The sequence below is a fragment of the Solanum verrucosum genome, unplaced genomic scaffold (genome assembly GCF_900185275.1).
Source record: "Solanum verrucosum unplaced genomic scaffold, falcon-dt-bn FXZP01000108.1, whole genome shotgun sequence".
NCBI classification, from domain to species: domain Eukaryota; kingdom Viridiplantae; phylum Streptophyta; class Magnoliopsida; order Solanales; family Solanaceae; genus Solanum; species Solanum verrucosum.
In genome coordinates this window covers 5,318,543-5,330,769 of record NW_026020274.1, presented here as the reverse complement: position 1 = coordinate 5,330,769, position 12,227 = coordinate 5,318,543, and the positions used below count along the sequence as shown (strand labels likewise).

The window sequence follows — 12,227 nt, the reverse complement described above, 5'->3', positions numbered from 1 at the left end:
ATTTGGAGAGTAGTTTTCTAAAATTAGTTGACTTAACTATGGTTATGATATTTATTAATATAATATAATCTTGACCTTTAAACTTAAAATATGACACACGTCTCTAATCTAGACGTGCACTTGAAAAAATGAAGGGAAGGGATAATAGAGGGGAGTCGAATCCAGAAAGATGAGAAAGTGACTAGTCAAATTAATAAATGCATAACATGTATTTGAAAAATATACAAGAGTGTGAATAAGTATTAAACAACACAGTAACGCATCTCGCACTACAAGATTATTTTTTTAAAAATAGAAAAGAGAAGTCATGAAATAAATTTCATTCATACTAAATCAAACAAACACTTATATATACACTACACACAACCTTCTTTTATTGAAGAATTATCAAACAATAATAAGTTGTGCAACGTGCTCACCAATAAACAAAATCAAACTAGTAAGATGTAATATAAATACTCATATCAATAAATTAAAAGACATGCAATCAATCTTAAATTAACACATGGGTAAGATGTAATATAAATACTCATGAATTAATACTGGAAATTCTCAAAAATAGTATTACTACAACGACAATTAAAAATGAAGAATTACTTACTATTTTTGAACATTGTTATATTGTCAATTGGTAGATGTGGTGGACCTTTGATCTCTAAAAGACATACAATCAATATTTAATTAACACGTGGTAAGATTTATATAAATACTCATGAATTAATACTGGAAATTCTCAAAAATAGTATTACTACAACGACAATTAAAAATGAAGAATTACTTACTATTTTTGAACATTGTTATATTGTCAATTGGTAGATGTGGTGGACCTTTGATCTCTCGTTTATACTTTCTTCATGGTGGCCAAAGAATTTGGATGTCTAGTCGGTTAAAAACCGTTGGCTGTCCAATCATTCTCATCCCTCTTGCTATCGCGTATTTTCAACGTCGTAAAATTGATCCTCAAATCATTTTTATTACTCTTAGAGAATTCCTAGGCTCAGCTGGCCTAGGAATTCTCGCGGGACTTATTGCCTACTTTAACTCTTGGGGCCCGTGAAATTACCCGTTTCAACTTCAACGCTTATTAACGCGACTCAACTAGCGTTCACTATGCTATTGGCTGTGCTACTCGTTAAGCAGAAATTGACCGCGTATTCGGCGATTTCTGTTGCTTTGTTGATCGCCGCAGCTGCCATTTTGGCGCTGCGGACGACAGACGATGACTTGCCCGCGGGCGAGTCCACAATGGATTATATGATGGGTTTTTTTATGTCGGTTATAGGAGCCGTTCTTTATGGGTTACTATTGCCTCTTATTGAAATGATTTACATCAACGCGAAAAAAGCTATTACTTACACTACTGTATTGGAAATTCAAAGGATTATTGCTATTTTTGCTACTGCTTTTTCCACCGTTGGAGTGATTATTAACAAGGATTTTCAGGTAATGTTTACTTTTTATAATAGTATTACATTATAATCGACAAAAAATATTTTAATTTTTTTTATATAATAGATTTGTTATTTATAATGAAAATATAATTAAACTTTAACAAATTTTATAAGTTCAAATGATGAAACTAAAACGTCAAAATTCCTTTTGAACTTGGAAAATGTGAGAAATTAAAAAATGAAGTTGAGAATTATTTTTTTTCACACATAAAAAGATTGGAAAATTGATTATTTGGGTTATTTTGTTGTTAATAATAGACGAGTCAGATTTAGGGTGTGTTTGGTATGAAGGAAAATGTTTTTTTTGGAAAACAAGTTGATTTTTGACTTATTTTCTCATGTTTAGTTGATGAGTAGAAAATATTTTTCGGAAAAGATTTTTAGTGTTTGATTTATGAATGAAAAATATTTTTGAGAAATATCTTTTATTTTTACTAGAGTAGAAAATAATTTTTGAAATTGAAAATAGTTATTAAAAACAAACTTAAATTTTTTTGGGGGGTGGAGGGGTGGTAGGGGGCGGGGGTTGAGGGTAGGGGTGAAATATTGAAATTTGAAGTTGAAAATATTTTTTTAAACTTAAATCTTAAATTTTTTTTTGGGAGGTGGGGGCTGGTAGGGGGATGGGTGGGGGGGGGTCGAGGGTTGGGGTGAAAAAATAAAATTTTGAAGTTGAAAATATATTTTAAAAACAAAATTAAAATTTTTTTTGGGCGTAGGGGGGGGGGGTGCTGGTAGGGGTTGGGTGGGGTGGGGGGGACTGGGTAGGGGTGAAAAAAAATGAAATTTTGAAATTGAAAATATTTTTGAAAAAAAACTTAAAATTATTTTTTGGGGGGAGGGGGTGGGTGGGTGGGGGTCGAGGGTAGGGGTGAAAAAATGAAATTTTTGAAATTGAAAATATTTTTTAAAAACAAACTTGAAATTTTTTATTTTTTTTGGGAAGGGGGGGTGGGGGGCTGGTAGGGGGTGGGTGAGTGGGGGTTCTAGGGGTGAAAAAATGAAGTTTTGAAATTGAAAATATTTTTTAAAAACAAACTTAATTTTTTTGTGGGGAGGGGGGTGGTGGGGGTGGATGGGTGAGGGGGTTGGGAGGTGCGTGGGCGGGGGGGGGGGTCAAAGGTAGGATGAAAAAAAATGAAATTTTGAAGTTGAGAATATTTTTTAAAAACAAACTTAAATTTTTTTTTTTTGGGGGGGTAGGGGTGGGTGGGTGCGGGGCTGGGTAGGAGGTGGATGGGGGGTCGAGGGTAGGGTGAAAAAATGAAATTTTGAATTTGTAAATATTTTTTTAAAAACAAACTCATTTTTTTTGGGGGTGGGGGGGGGGTGACCGGAGAGGGGGGTGGGTGATCGAGGATCGGGATGAAAAATAAAAATTTGAAGTTGAAAATATTTTTTAAAAACAAACTTAATTTTTTTTTCTTTTTGAAGGGGGTTGGGGGCTGATAGAGGGGTTGATGTGGGTGGGGGGTAAAAAAATAAAAAAATTGAAATTAGAAATATTTTTTAAAAACAATTTTTAATATTTTTTTGGGATGGGGTGGGGGTAGGGGTAGGGGTGAGGGTGGGGTAAAAAAATTGAATTTAAAAATAAGCTTTAAAATATTTTTTTTTGGGGGGGGGGGTGGTGGTGGTTTGAGGGTAGGGACAAAATAAATTGATTTTTTCAACAAAAAAATAATTGTAATTTGAAGTTGGAAGAGAGTTTTGGAAAATGTTTTCCTTAAGTTTAGAAGGGAAGTCATTTTCCTTAAATTTGAGGAAAATGAGTTGATTTGGAAAACATTTTCCAAAACACTTAGCCCAACCAAACATGAGAAAATTGGAAAACATGTTTTCCTTCATACCAAACACACCCTTAATCCTTTCGGGCTTCGAGGTGACCCAATGGTTTGGATTTGGAACTTCCATGTTGAAGGTCTCAAGTTCAAAGCGAAAGCGAGGGGTTTACCTTCTGGGTCAAGCTCGTTGCACCGAGTTTGCCTAGTGCGTATAACAATTCATCATTATAATAGGCAAATTTTTTTTGGGAATAAACAAAATTATTATTAATAACTTATTTAAATTTGAACAGGCAATTCAAGAAGAGGCAAGCCAATTTGATATTGGAGAAGTTAAGTATTATTTGGTGCTGGTATGTTGTGCCATTATTTGGCAATTCACACTATTGGGAATAGTTGGAGTAATTTTTTATTCTTCATCTTTGCTCTCTGGAATTATTAGTGCTTTCTTACTTCCCATTACTGAAGTCTTAGCTGTGATTTTATTCCATGAAAAAATTTCAAATTGAAAAGGGAATTGCTATTTTTCTAGCTATTTGTGGATTCATATCATACTTTTATGGTGAAAATGAGCAAAGTAAGAAGGAGAAACAGAAAACAATAGACGAGGATCAATCCCAACCTTTCCTATTGCAACTAGAGTTAAGTATGTAGTCCAGAATGAAGTTTCGAGTGTTACGTATTGTTTCATAATGTAACGTATTATATTATGTTATGGTGTATTGTATTGTACTGTATTGTTTTAATGAATACGATGTTTGGATATATTGTATAGTTTTCCGTCGTTACATAATGTCACATATCCATAATTTGAATGATAAACCAACAAGAAAAGTAGGGTACATAGTAGAGCTACTATGAAAATATAGGGTATAAAAGATGAAATATAATTATTAAATAATAAATAAAGACAAAATGAGAAGATAATATTAAGGTAACAATGCAATCACACCAATCGATCGTTACATAAAATGAGTCTTTTCGTCGTTACCTAACGATGGATTTAAACGATCGATACGATACAATAGAATTTAAGTAACAATCAAAAAAATAAACATTGTATTTAAACTAACAATACAACGGGTAACAACCATCCAAACAAGGTGTTGAGCAAAATGTTTTGTATTTGACCTTTATTCTTTTTCTCTATTTTGTATTCTCCTCTTCTACATTAAAAAGGAATGATGACTTATTTGAAAAATAGCTTATGAAGTTAATATATTAATAACCTTATGTTAAATCCAAAATGATCGTATCTTATATGATCTTGCAAATTTGAGAAACAATATTTAGTTTAATATTATCAAAACTAAAAAAATAATGTTTTAGTTTGTGATAATTGTATATGCTTCGATTAGATATATCTTCACTTTATTACATTAAAATAGGTAAAAAGACAATAAGTTGATAACAATATTAGATAGGAATATTAATATTTCATGTCGACGTAAACTTGCAAAAATGGAATATTCTGACGTGTGAAGCCCCAAGCAATTTTAGCGCTCCTTAAAGCCTTAAATTAATATTCATGACCAATAAGATTATATGAGAGGTTGTCCTTCGGGATGGCTCAGTTAGTTTGGAGGGTGGTTATCCACACGGATGACCCGGGATCGATCCCCCTCAATGTTTTCTGCGTCGAGCCTGTCGCATAGGGCTTGCCTAGTGCGGTTTACATCCCCTATGTAGTTTGCAGGCTATTACACAGTGGGGAGTTTACCCAGTGCGCACAAAGTGTTCACCACAGAGTGTTCATCCGAAGGGCAAAGGTTGTAGCGGTTGCGGGTTTTCCTGGGGTTCCAAAAAAAAAAAAGATTATATGAGAGGAATAAATTTGTGAGTCCAAGCTCATATAGAGTAAAAATAAGTGTTTTAAGGATGCTTACAGACTAAGTTGAATCAGTATCATTGCGGAAACTAAGTAGGTGTTAGACATGAACTTAAAATCATGATTTGAATCATTGGTTTAGGTAGAGGTTACATTGAAGTTGATCTTCCTACTAGGATAGTTATTCTAACAACATATTATTTAGTATCGTGAACTGCATCAGAAAGGGCATGCGGAAATTTTATTTGGACATGTAATTTGAATTTTAAAAGTTGTACTCAAAGGCGAACTTAGGATTTGAAAATTTCGGGTGCACCAAATATGACCTCTAAGCTAAACTTAAAATAAAAATATTGAAATAGTTGTCACGACTCAAAGTATACCCTAGACATGACATGTCGTATAGGACATCGAAAGACCCTACACAAGCCACTTGACATACATACAACACAATAGAATATAAAATTAGAGAGTTTAAGTAGGACGTCTCGTATCATAAAAGGAAGTTTGAACATGAATGTAGAATCATAACTAAGTCTTGACAAGCCCTTCTAAAATAATTTAAGAGCGGTTGAGACGTAACCATACACCACATACAAAGTTTTAAGAGTAAACAATAAAAGCAATAAACGGTCTTCATGGCTTTGCCCTCGCTGTATGATGACTCACCAATCCAATAGTTATTAGAAATCCAAGCTAGCCACGAGCGGGAGGAGAAGGAACGTCGAACCCTATATTAATTATGAAACAATATAGGCACAAGTATGCATTAGTACACGGAATATACTAAGTATGGGGGAAAAATGCATAAACGTAGACGTGATATCATAGTAGGCTTAACACATGTAATGCATGACTAAGTAGAACGTTTAAAAGCTTAGAAAGCAAAGTCATTAATTAAAACCATGAGACAAGGTCAAGCATTAATAAAAAGGTATAATGAAAGCTTTAAGGAAAAAAAATAGTTGTTTTATGGGATATTAGCTTTAACCGATAATAGATCATGTGAGCTATAGCTTGAAATTCGGTGTAACTCTCACACCGAAAAGGGAGAATCTACTTATCAAGGTAGAACTCCGTATCATATCATTAATGTTATGTGGATCCGTCACTTAAGTTATTCCTACAAGGGCGCGTAGTGTGGGACTAATAGATTACTACTAGATATTACCTTGATTGAGCCTTCACCTCAAAGTCCTCTCGATGCTAAGTAAAATCTCAACGGAATAGGCAAAGTCAATTATCTAAGCATAACATTAGGAAATGTGATAGTCAAAATATCAATTCAAGCCATAAAGTCGTATAAGAGTAGCTCCTTTCAAAACCAAGATTTCATAAACTTCTTCATAATAGATACTTACCTTCCTAAACATCTAAAATCATGACTTCCTTCCAAGTTGTGAGAAAACCTTTCACAATCCATTGATATATACTTAACTTAAAAGCATCCTTAAATCATAACTTAATCCTTTCATAAAACATGCATAAAATCTCTTTTCAATTCATCATATGATCATAGTTCATATATAGTTCATGGATGAAAAATATCAAAGCATAAAGCATGGGTCGAAATCAATTATAAATCATGTAATTAGGTTATATCACTATTAAAAAACAGTGAATACCGACCTAAAAATTACGGACCTCAAATGAAAGTCGGTAATTTTTGACCTCCAGAGGTCAGTATTGTTAAAAAAAACAAAAAATAAATAAAACTTAGAAAATCTACTATAAGGAGTCGGTTTTTAAGCAAAATAAAGCGGGAAAAGCAAATACCGACCTCTGGAGGTCGGAATATTTCTCGAAAAAAATGAATTACAATAAAAACTGACCTCTTGATGCCGGTATTAAATAAATAAATAAATAAATAACCATATTTTATTTTTTCTCAATTAAATAGAAAAAATAAAATTGAGAAATATTTTGAATTAATTTTATTAAATCGTCTTCTGGAGGACGATTTTGTGTAAAATAAAAACAAAAAAATTATAATACCGATTTTCGGAAATCAGTAAAATTAAATAGTATGTAATTAAATTAATTTTCATTAAAATATTTATATAGTGACTTCCAGAAAATTAATAAATTAGTATTTTCAATTAACTTTAAATAAACCGTCCTTCGGATGACGATTTTATATAAGTCAAAAAATAAATTAATATAAAATACCGACTTTCCGATGTCAGTCTTATTTAATTAAAATGATTACTTTTTATTTATCTTAAAATTTAATGTGATATCGACCTCATGAGGTCGGTATTTTTTATTTAATCTAATTACTTCTAATAAAAGCGATATTCGGAGGTCGGTTTGTTTAAAATATTCCTATTAATCATAATTTTGCTATTGTGCATAATACTAAATTTTCATTTTACACCTACAATTAATTGTTTCAAAAAGTGTAACAATTTTGTATACTTTTATAAATAAAAAGTTAGAATTCGTGGAATAAATAAATAAATATCAATAATCCATATTGAGAGTATGAAACTACGTTGATATGAATTAAGAGATAACTATACTTATATTTATAGAGTAATGTACAAATTCTATCAGTCTGTCGTCAAATCATGAACTTAATATCTCATGTAATGATGTAGAGGTGAAGAGCTACATATAATCCATTCGAGTATGAAATGCGAGATAATACTCGTAGAAATGTCATGATAACAATTAATTAAATTTTATATTTATAATTAACTGTTTAATTATTTGTATGTATAACCTTCAATGTCTTATCTCATTTAATTATGAAATAGATAATAGAACATCGTAAATTACTGTACAAAGCAAGTTCTATCAAGATTATTACGTTCGATCTTGAATGTATGTCAAGTTTAATGATCATATCGTAGACAATGACATGTAAAGGATAATTCATCGGAGTATGAAATATGTTGATTATATACTCCTCGAGTAGTTTAACAAATCAAGTCTTATATATTAGTGGTTCAAATATGAAATATATTATTAATTAAAGAAATACCGTTGATCAATTCAAGGAGATTTATATATTAAATTTGATATTGATAAACTTTTGCTGACTGATAAAATTAAATTTATATAATTAGGAGGTATATAATTTAAATTTATAGAATTAAATTTATTAAATTAAACTTCAGAGGGATGTAAGGGAGCCACTACGAAGAAGTTTCGGGAGTTACGAAGGAAGCTTTTGATTTTGGTTTTCGTATCATGGATCTTGGGTTGCGCTTTATGGCATTTTCACTATAAAAAAAATTCAATCCCACAAAGAATTGTTCATGATGCGCAGTTAAATTAAATTTATATATATATATAATTTTAATTAATAAAATCAACCTCGAGGTGAGTTTTTATTAAAATAAATTAATAAATACCAACTTTAAAAAATTGGTATATTTAAATAATATCGACTTCACGATGTCGATATTTATTAAATATTTTTAAATATAAATAATTAGTTTAAAAGATACCGACATCCTATGGTCGGTGAATTAACACTTCCTTTTAAAAAAAATTTAAACGAATAATAATATCAAAACCTAACTCCTAAACCTCTCTCACTCCTCTTTCACACCCACCCATCCCCGATCGGCGCCCATCTCCACCCATTTCGACCGGCGCTGCCTCGATCAGCAGCAGCAGCAGGTAGCAGCAGCAGCGCAGAGGCGGCAGCAGCAGCAAACTCCGGCAGCAGCAGTTTCTTGGTTGGTTTCTATCATCTCTTCCTCTTCGCATATCCATCTCAATATCCTGTAGTTAACAAAATGGAATTCCAAGTAAATGAAACTGTGAAATACATACAGAATGTGCAGCCTATGTTAGTAACTAACCTTTCTTGTAAGTAGGTAGAATTTGCAAAGTAGATAGGAGCTTCTACAGCTAGTATCAGGAAAGATGGAATTCTAACTGCTGTTCTATATCTGTTCATGTTTTGATATACATGAGTTCCAGGAATATTGCCCAAGACACCAGTATTTGGCCTTGTGACATGCAACAAGATCTTAAAAACCGAAACTCCAACCTAAAATTTCATCAGTAAAAAACAGAAAATATTAGTTAGGTAAGATCAGAAGGACTTAAAATCTGAAACTTTCGAGGGGATGCTTACTGCAATGGCTAGGCTGAGATGACAATGGGGGTGTAATAGAACAGTGGCATTAGAAACAGCAGGGTGATTAGCACAGCTGTAGCCCCAGCATTGTAATTTACTGCTGATCGAGAAAATGATCCTGTAAAAGTAAAACTTATCTAGGTAAAACAGAACAGAAAATCTTACTTATATCTATAGATAGCTAAAACCACAGGCCAATAATGCCAAGGGCAGAGATCCCTTGGCGTAAGTTTTTTTACTTTAATGCCCTTATTTAAATTTCTGACTCCGTGATTGAATCAGTTGGTACCTGTTGTAACATAGCAAGAAGAACAGGATCCAGCCATGTTCATTAGTCCAATAGCCATCATTTCTTTGTTTCCATCAACTTGGTAATTCTTCAAAGCAGCAAATGTCCTTCCTACTGCAATCCCTTCCTGTAAGTCCACAAAAATGTTGATCACGAACCACCACTCGTAATGGATAAAAATGACTTACTGTGAGTGCTAAGATCCCGGATACAATGCCAGTTTTGATGGCAAGAGGCAGATAAGGACCACTCAGATATAACATGTTCATTGAGGATGGATGTAGACCCTTTGGCAGATGTCCAATCTATGCAAAATCGATTTGTGTCCATCTAGTGTTAACACTTAGCTTTAAATTTAGAAATAATATATTTGTTAAGCATAAGTACCAACACTAGTTGATCCTATTGATGACAGAATTGATTTTCTTGCAAGATTGATTTGTGTCCATCTAGTGTTGTTACTAAGCTTTAAATTTAGAAATAATATATTTGTTAAGCATAAGTTCCTACACTGGTTGATCCTATTGATGACAAAATTGATTTTCTTGCAAGATCGATTTGTGTCCATCTAGTGTGTTACTAAGCTTTAATATAGGAATAATGCGTTTGTTAAGCATAAGTACCAACACTAGTTGATCCTATTGATGACAAAATTGATTGTCTTGCAAGATCAATTTGTGTCCATCTAGTGTTGATATTAAACTTTAGTTTAGAGATAATGTGTTTGTTAAGCATTAGTACCAACACTAGTTGATCCTATTGATGCCAAAATTGATTTTCTTGCAAGATCGATTTGTGTCCATCTAGTGTTGATACTAAGCTTTAATATAGGAATAATGTGTTTGTTAAGCATAAGTATCACTGTACCAACACTAGTTGATCCTATTGATGACAAAATTGATTTTCTTGCAAGATCAATTTGTGTCCATCTGGTGTTGATATTAAACTTTAATTTAGGATAATGTGTTTGTTAAGCATAAGTACCAACACTAGTTGATCCTATTGATGACAAAATTGATTTTCTTGCAAGATAGAATAACATCAATTGAATCATAATAAAAAAGACTCATGGAGATTGACATAAACCCTAATTAAATTTGGTGAAATTGAATTGGAGATTGAAGTTCTTTTGTGACCCAATGGATGAAAGGGATCCATTGATGGATTTCCACATACCTTGATAATCAAAGCCTAATGAAAGAGATTGAGGTTGTGACCTTGAAACTTGAAACCCTAGCTTTCACCTTGAGCTTGAGAGAGAATTGGAGGGGATGAACTTGGAGGGAATTTGTAAATTTGAGTGAATGTGAGAGAATGAGGGATTTTTGAAGGGTTAATTTAGTTATAGGGGTAGTTATATGGTCAAAACGATATAATTTAGGGGTTAGGTGGGTAGGAAAAGACCAAATTCGTAGGAACTGTGTTGAGTTTTGAGATTCAAATCCCAGTTTGTTGATCTATGGTTGATCAGGACGACTCGTAGGATGACATACGGGCCGTAGGAAATGCCCGTGGAGGTGATCCAGACTTGGTAAAAATATGTTATACTGAAAGATTTTTTTTAGAAAAAATAATAAAGGATGGGGATTGTCGGGGGAGGGGGGGGAGGTGGTGGAGTGGGGTAAGAAAAATAATTTAATTTTTTTTTTGGATTGTAATACTTTAATCTTTAATTTTAACTAATATTAATAGTTTATTATTTAATTTTTGTCAATGTGAAATATTTTATCCATTTGAAATGCCATGTGTCAAGGTTTTTTCAAATAAAAGAGAGAGCATATTACACACACCACTGAGGTGTGTTTCTCAAACTAATAAGTGATAGTTTAGGTATGAAACTCACAATCTCAATAGTTACGTATGAAACTAAAAAAAAAGGATAGTTTAGGTGTGTTTTTTACACTTATCTCCATGTTATTGATGTAAATTATTAGTTTCGTTTTTGAACTATTGACAGTCTTAAAAACACCTTTCAACTTGATTAATTAAATTTTAATACACTCTCGATATGCAACATGACATAATAAATGGTTTCAAACTCTTGTAAGAGTATAATACTCTTAATAAAAAATTAAGTGTTGAAAACACCCCTAAACTTGATGAGAATTTAAGGGTGTATTTTACTCATGTTGTAAGATTAAAGATGAATTTAAATTCAGTTAGTCAAATAAAAAAATATTTTTTAAGCCTGTCAATAGTTTGAAGAATGAAACTAATAATTCTGACCGATTTTTGGAGATACTTCTCTCTTTGAAATTCAAACAACATACTTGACATTTTTATCTTTTAAAAACAAAAAATATAATTAACAAATAAAAGAAAATAATTAACTGTTCTCTAAAAAACCTAAACAAAAGAGACTATTCTATCCCTGCAGTTTTTGCTGTTGATTATCACTGTGCCACTGTCAAACACTTCCCACCGCCGACTGTCCTCCGTTCGCCGGATCCGAATATTCAAACTTCTGTCGTCAGCGGTGACTCTTTCTAAATTCTATCTCTTTCTCTTCTTCCTTTCTTCATTTGTTTGCCTTTTAATCTGTGAAGGTATATTTGGTATATACATGATTTTTTTGATGTTTGGGACCGGAAAAGTGATTACATGATTTTTCTTTTTGAAGTTTATGAGTTTTCCAAGCTATTGGAGTGTTATTTTTCAAATATAGTGTCGATAATGCACCTGAGGTTTAGCAGTAAATATTGGCTACGGGATGCAATTCAAACCTAATTGAATACGTATTGTAGGGCTCGAGTAGACAGAAATGGTAGCTTAACATGTC

The 12,227-nt window shown here is 32.4% G+C and overlaps 1 pseudogene; it reads left to right on the top strand.

The window, feature by feature from the left end:
* Positions 1-766: 766 nt before the first annotated feature.
* LOC125834039 (purine permease 1-like) lies at positions 767-3,889 on the top strand (annotated as a pseudogene).
* Positions 3,890-12,227: the final 8,338 nt, after the last annotated feature.